Below are 8,223 nucleotides of genomic sequence, written 5' to 3' on the forward strand. Positions count from 1 at the left end.
TACCGTGCACCATACTGGATCTTGGCGAGAAAGTTTTGTTATTAGGACATAGAGCTCGTTATCGCCAACCCACGGCATAGCATAGGCACTGTCCAGTAAATTTGGTAGTAGGGTAAGTTCGGCAATTGCAGATTCTGCTGCAGGCTTCGACAGAAATGTTAATGACTATGTGCATCTAATAGCAATCCTAACCAAGTCCGTGCTTTCTGATACCCTTAGCCACAACAGTAGACGGAAGCTCCTCTCTGCCACCTTGCAATCCATATGCTGAAAATGTAGTGATGCCTCTACACCACGCTCTCCTAAAAATGCAGGGCGAAAGAAAAATTCACGTACTTGACTTCCTGGAACCATTTCGTATTTGAAAGCAAAAATACCTACTGCAATTGGAACCATTTCATATCTAGATGTATAATAATATTTATGAATCTAGAAAAGCAAAAACACCGTCAAGTATGCCCAACGTCAGTCTCACTAGTATCATCCGTGGACCTAGTCCCTTGTCATGTATGGACCAAATCCAGTTCGGCCCGTTGAGGAGAAACACAGTCAAGTGTGAGCCCAATAGTTTCCTCTAAATAGAACAAAGACAACAGCAAACCCGCCGGCCTCATCACCCACACCAGACAGCTGCTGCTGCTACAGCGGCTGCCATGCCTTCTCCGGCTCCGGGAGAACGTGCCTGGCGTCCAGGAGGTCAGCCTCCCTCCTCGGCCGCGCCGCCGTCCTGCTCCGCGCCACCGTCCTTGCTCCCCAGCTGGGTTTCCCGCCGAGGGATCCCAATCTCGCAAGAGTTCACCCTTGCAGCAACCCGCAACGAGCAAAGTGACTCTTCCGTGGAAGACACTTCAGGAGACAGATTCAGGATCATCAATGTCTTGGAATCCCCCCCAAGGCATGGCTGTGTTGCAAGGAAAAGGAAACTTCAGTCGATACCGTAGCTATACCTATGTATCGGAACAGGAACTATACCTATGCATCACAACAAGGGTGCATTACCTCGAGCAGACTGGTTAACATTGAGTTCCTAAATGGAACATGTTTCTCCTTTCTCGCGATTGACAAGATCACAGCATTTAAGGATGACAGGCTTGTATTGATAGCCTAAGTCGGAGCAAACACATGGTTATGCATTGTTCCAGAATATTATAACTTAAAACGCAAAGAATGCTAAGGGACTGGATGCAAACTACCTCAGTCTCTTTCAAACGTTCACCAGTGGCACGACTTTTGTTGAGGCACTGACTGCCTGCTAGATCAATGAGATTCAGAACACCATGAACTTGCTGAGCCGTACCCTGAACCCAAAAAAAGAATCAGTTATAGTGGAAAAAGATTGTGCACCAAAAAATTAGTTCATACCTTGTTTACACCAAAAATCCGAAGAGTGTAAACACAATGACTTCTTCTAGATTCCTCGTTCATGTGTGTTCTCCCAACTGATCTGAAAACCCAAGGAATGCATAAGTGATTTAGTTACAATGTACTAAACCAACTCACAAAATTCAAATAGTGCAAGTTTGGTAATACAGTTACAGAGATATGAGCGATGCAGATTTTACCAAACAATTTTAGAAAATCAACAGTGAGGGGATTATAGTGAGTATACAATAAAGTGTCTTGGGAAGGGCTTAATCCAGAGCTGGTTGTGAGCATCATCCAGATTTATATTTTTCTTTTGAGTTAGAAAATATAATACAGTGTCATAATAATTCTTATATATATGTTGATATTAATTATAGAATGGATATCAAACAAGTGGGACAGGTCTGAAGTCTGAGCGCAAAGAAAAGACCCTATTACAATTCTGAGTCTTGTCATAATGACAGTCAACAGAATATAATTTACTGACTTCTTAATTCACATAGCTGCATTATATATTACAAAGTGTTGCCAAAAATCATATCATAAAAAAGAAGAAAGTAACAAACATTCAGGATCGGAAGAATTTTTTATGTTTTCTACTCTTACAAGCAAATATTTATGGTGGATATCTGAAACTAAGTAAGTGTGTTACCTTCTTCGAGCAGCCTGCCTAAGGAGCAAAGAAAATTGACTGATACTAGTAACGTCAACAACCGTGAGGTTCGACACCTGAATGTTACCACTGTCATCATGCTTGATGCTGCACTTTGAAGAAGTACCATCTTGAGCAGCCATTCGGTTCATAACAAGCAAGTCACGTAGGGTCTCATTGTAGATCTCCAACATTGAGGCCTAAAATTTCCACAAAAAAAATATTATGATGACAGTGACAGAAAACTTGGTCGAAAATGTTAGTTCAGTTAAATAACAAAACTAACAGGGACGCACTTGTATCTTATATTTCCAACCCTGTGAGTTGAGAGCTTGACTAGCTTGGAAAATTTGTTCCAGAGATCTGGGTATCATTCCTTTCTGATCATCTAACTCTGGATTACCCATCATTGTGTATGTCTTACCAGAACCAGTTTGGCCATATGCAAATATGCATACCTGAATAATTAACTTTGGTTAGTTCCATTCTAAGAAAGGTGTAAGTTATTACAGGAAAGGAAGAAAAACTGTTTCAAAACTCAATAAAGGTTATCTCTCTTACAGTCATCCATTGTACCTTATAACCATCTAGCGCGCTTTGTACTAGTTGGGATATTTCAATGAACACGTGTTCTTGTGAAGCTGAATGTTCAAATACTTTATCAAAAGTAAATGAATATGCTTGAGATGAAAACAATATAAATGCAATCAGACCAAAATAAATATTCAAAAAAAACAATTATCAAAGTGACAGAAATGATTGTAGGTTTGACTTTACCATTATGCATTAACTTAATACCCATGCCTATGTTTTCTCCACTGTTTGGATATGAGACAGCTCCTGATTCGTTTGACATCAACGGCCTCAGTGCCTCACTCTACAGAAAACTCTTATGTTTCCCTTTAGCTCCTGCAAAGAAATAGTTCTAAGAATAGGCAATAATATATATATATATATATATATATAATGGAGTTTTGAGAGTTCAAGAGAAAATTCCTTACAAGGATTGTGTTATGTAATTTTTTTCGTAATTTCTCTCCATCCAAAATCTGTTGATCTGCTTCTTCTAGGCGCGACTGAAACTTCAATGCCGTCAAATCAGACCTCTATACAGTTAAACGAAGGTTCAAGATATTAGGCATCTATGCATTTTCCCCCTACCCAATGCAAACACTTCATGCATTAAAAACATATAGATAATCATGAATTACTTATATATAACACAACATTAGCACATCATATAGAATAAAGAAATAGGCCATTGCACACCTTTAGCAGTTCGCTAGCAGCCTCAAGCTTAATTTCCAATGTCTTTATTATCTCTCTTTGGGATGAACAAGTTTCCTATTTTGTTGAGAACATGTTAGCCAATTTTGCCCATGTTGATAGGAATCAAAACATCTGGACATAATCATACCTCAAGAGCGGTTATTCTTGTCATGGCATCATCTAACTCCATGGCACTATTCCCAGTCATTTCTTTGTTTGTTATTTTAAGACCTTCAAGCTCCTTCAATAAATCATTAATTTGTTTTGTAGCTTCAGATTGCAACGACTAGAAAGACACAACATTATAAAGACATCAGAACAATTATCGATACATGCAATAGAAAAGAATGGACGTAAAGGGTATACTGATAGAATGTGACTAAGATTTTTACTTTTTCCAAGTCTAGCTGCATTTGTAGATGATCCTTCAGAGTGTTCATTGTCTCCACAATGGTATTCTTCTCTTTTTGCAACTTTGCGATTGTTTCAGAATTCTTAGTAGCATCTGCTTGGAGATATTGCAGCAAACTTGTCTCATATTCCTGAATCCTCTTGTTTGTGTTCTGAAGCATCTTAACCTAAAGAAAACAATGGTTCAGTTGCTACAAAATAGCTTCCAAAGTGTTAGCTAACAGATTAAAGAATCTGTGCTGCTACTGTGGTAGGGAAGAAACGGTGCAACATGCTATTTTAACGTGCCAATATGTATATGAAGTTTGGCATGAAATAAAAAAGTGTTTTGGCATCAGATGCAAAATCCAATATTTGGCTTCAATCAAACAATGGCTCTTTGATTTCCTGGATGATGCTACTGATGAGGATGCAACGGTCTTTACCATCAAAGCTTGGCATATTTGGGAGGCAAGAAATGTTGTACGTAATGGTGAAAACCATATTCATCCCAATAGAGTTGCAGAAAGGGCGAAAGCTTATGTACAAATGGCATTGCTGCACTTATTTAAATCACCAACATCGCATAGGTGTGAATCTGAATACTCTGCTCCAAAGTGGATTCCACCGCCGGATGGATGGTTGATGATTAATGTTGATGCAACAACATTTAAAAAGCCATCTCGTATGGGTGTTGGCTTTGTGGTTCGTGATCATAGAGGCGATTTCATTGCTGCTTGCTGTCAGTTAATACAAAGATTTGATGATCCAGAGCTAGCTGAAGCAATTGCCATAAGGAGAGCTGTCTCCTTTTCCTCAGAGTACAACTTGCAGCAAGTTGTTGTGGCCTCTGACTGCTTAGGTGTTATCAAGAAGATAAAATCCAAGGTCTATGATAGATCTAATGTGGGAGTTATTGTCCAGGATGTTAAAAACTTGATCTGTGAAAATCCTTCTGTAACCTTAACCTATGTTAGTAGGGGGTGTAATAAGGCAGCTCATGTGTTAGCTAAGCAAGCTGATGTGTTTAAAGATGTAGTTTGGTTTAACGAGTCTCCTGAGATTATTCGGAATATAATATGTAATGAACGTTTGATTTAATATATTGCTGCCTTGTTATTCTAAAAAAAACAACGGTTCAGTTGCGGTTCGCCCCGTGGTTCAACCACGCCCATCTTGAGTGGTTAAGCATTAACAAAAAGGGTTAACTTATACCTGTTCATTAAGGCATTTTCTCTCCAACTTGATTCTTCTGAGATCTTCCAAAAGCAGGTTCCGTGATGATTCAACGGATGCCTCCTTTTCATCTTCTAGATCCCGTAAAGCATCCTGCATTTTAATAAAACTCATAGAATGTCACAATAGTAACAAGATGACATTAAGGCACAAGCACAAGCCACCTACCATTTTTTCAGCTTCAACTTTCTTCAGGATCTTTTGCAGAGATGCATGCTGTTCTTGAATCCCAACATTCACCACTCTTGCTTCGTTAAGAGTATTAATCCACTTAACAACTAGATGATGCAATAAAAATTCAGTCAGTAGAACATATATACAGAAGAAAAAAAAGACATATCTATTATGACTTAACTTGAAAATGCTGGTACCTGTCTCGGAGTTTTGTTTCTCCTCAAACTGGCTAGTGAAAATCTTAGAGAGGTGTTTATTCTCTGTCTCGAGCAACCATTTGATACAGGTCCGCAGCTTCTTGATGAATTCCATCATTTTCTCACTATTTCCCTGCATAGCCAATTGGTGGAGCAACGGGGGAAAGAAACAGTTCAATTTGTTTGAACATAATAACATGAAAGCACAGGCAGAGGGTCTGGGTGAACCTTGTAATCCATCTTCACCTCGCCCTCCATCTTGTTGATAAGGGCATCGACATCTGCCATGACCGCGAAGATGGTGGGCTCCTCCTCGTCCGGCGGCGGCGGCGGCGCGGCCGTGGAGAGCAGCTGCCTCCCTGTCCGGGCGGAGGTGCCAGCTTGCGCGTCCGCCGAGTTGTTCTCCTTGCGGTGCAACATCCCTGGAACAAACAACAAATCACCATAGAACAAGTCAGCAAATGTGTTTACACATCGCATCACCACTCTAGCCTATAGTGATTTAGTACAGGGTAGAACTGTTTCACTTAAGTTCACATCCTGGCTTACCATACAAATCCTTAAAGACAGAGAGTGCTAGCTGGTTGTTTATAAGCCTATCTAGTTTTCATTGTGAATTTGTGATCTCAAGTGTGACCAAAATCAGTATATTTTTTCCATAAAAAGAGTAGTGATGCTAACTGGTTACTCTATAGCCTGGTCCACGAATATTAATCACCCTTATGCCTTTTACCAAGTTATGGCTTTTATTTTTCTTTTCCTTTTCCTTCTTTGTAGTCAAGAAAATAAGGCTGGACGGTCACCAAACTTCTATGATGATATGCAACAGTACTATCATATAGTACTTGGAATATAAAGATGATCTAAAATTCTAATGAGGGCCTGAACCAATAGATGTGTCACGGGTGAACAAATTCATCTCTGGCCATGTCAGCTTGCAATTTTGCAATTTTTTTATCTTCAAAGTTATGTTTGATACCATTGCAAACCGTTGTTCCAATCCCTGTACATTGTTTACCAAGCTGACTTTCAATCAAAAGAGCTAATTAGATGTTTCCCACAAGTTCCCATCCTTGCAAATCGAATCAGAACAAATCAAATCGAATGGGTGTTTCAGGTGCTGGAACGGAACCGCATGACTAAAAAACCAGGATCCCGCGCTCGCCCAAGGAGGAAGACAAACAGTAAAAGGAACAATTGAACCAAAAAAACGCTAGCTTGATTACTCACCGAGTCGGGGTGGGGGTGGAGGAGCTTGGAGGCGCCGACTGCTCGGAGCCGGCAGGCGCCGTGGGCCTCGCGTCGGGGAGCCGCGGAGCGCTGGGGAGGCCGGAGGGGCCCGCCGGCCGGTGCGCTCGGAGGCTGGAGAGCGAGGGGAAGATGGAATCCCGGCACGGATCTTCTTCGGCGGTGAGCGGCGCGGTGGGCCGTGGACCTCGCGCGGAGAGCCGCGGGGCGCGCGGGAGGCGAAAAGGCCGGGGAGCCCAGAGGCAGCTGCCCGCGCCGTCGAGCTTCACGTTCGCGGGTGGGGCGTGAGGGGCCGACGAGCTCGGAGGTGCCTGGGCTCGAGGGTTGGGGGAAGAGAGGAGCGAGCAGGAGGAGAGGGCGCGCGGGAGCTCGGACGGCGCTTCGCCCCGGCGCCGCGCGCGATGGGGGCGAGGGCGACCGCGGCTGCCGGCGCAGGCGAGCGGCTGCTAGGGCGCAGGCGCACCGGCGAGCGGCCGCGGCAGGGAGGGAAAAAAAAAGCTACGGGGAAAAAATGGCCCCCACGATTCGAACATATACATTGCGTTTGGCAGGTTGGAGTTGGATGTCGGAGCTGGAATGATGCGAGAGAAAAATAGTATTGGATTGGCTGGAGCTGATGGCTGGAGTGGTAAGAGAAAAATAATATTAGTCTGGAGCTGAAACTGGCTGCCGAACGGAGTGATAGCTTCTTCTTTTTTTTTGAATAGGGAGTGATAGCTTCTTCGTTGATAGGACCGGTATAGATATGATGCGTGTCGGTACCCTGCAACAGGGATACCCACTCTTACTGCAGCAAAGCAGGACCCGCGTAGTTATCCGTAGCCGCGCGGGAGAGACGGAGTAGCCAGGCCCCACAGGCCAGGCTTTTCCCTCACCAGGCCAACGGCCCCGGACCGTTCCCCGCCTGAGGATGGGTCCGGTGGCGCCACGTGTCTCCATGGAAGGGAAGCTCCAAGCTGACCGCCGAAGCCTCGGACCCCCAGAGGGGTCCGGGACCTCCTACGCCCGTCCGGACTCCCCTCACCGTGTAGGGGTCCGAAGCCGCCACGTGTCCCGGAGGCGTGGGATCGTGCGCGAGCCTTCCGGAGGAAGACTCGCCCACCTACCGCATTTAATGCGATAGACAAGGCGTGCTCTGCCGCCGTGGTACACAAGACAGCCTTTTGTCAGGCCCCGCTGCGCGCCGCGTATTACCAAGGAGCACAGTGCAGCCGCCTGAGCCGCGCCCGCGCAGAGCCCGCCTGTAGCATTAAACGGATACGACAGCACGGCACTTTTCCATCATGCCGCCTACGCCGCAAGCTACACCGCCCGCTTAAGCAATGTGACGGGCGGTGTCACTAGCTGCGACGGGCCTGACCTGACAAGACGACGCTAGGACATGATGGACGAAGGGCTCCGGGAGCAGGCGAGGGAATCCAAGAGGAAGATCTCCTTTGCCTGCGACGCCATAATGCAAGAACAGTGCGTTAGGTTATACTACATCGTTGGACCCACCTGTCGGGGATCCAACGGCTGTGTACGCGCCCCCTTGAGATATAAAAGGGAGGCGCTCGCTGTGCACAGGACAGATCCATTCAGACTCAAGCTCTCGCACCTCCTCACGCTTGTGGGAAGGCAATACAACACACAGTGGATGTAGGGTATTACGCTCCGGCGGCCCGAACCACTCTAAATCCGGCTGTGTTTCTT

General features: G+C 44.7%; 1 pseudogene; it reads right to left on the bottom strand.

The window, feature by feature from the left end:
- Positions 1-374: 374 nt before the first annotated feature.
- Positions 375-6,778, bottom strand: LOC120679194 (annotated as a pseudogene).
- Positions 6,779-8,223: the final 1,445 nt, after the last annotated feature.

Source organism: Panicum virgatum, chromosome 6N, assembly GCF_016808335.1.
Source record: "Panicum virgatum strain AP13 chromosome 6N, P.virgatum_v5, whole genome shotgun sequence".
Classification (NCBI taxonomy): domain Eukaryota; kingdom Viridiplantae; phylum Streptophyta; class Magnoliopsida; order Poales; family Poaceae; genus Panicum; species Panicum virgatum.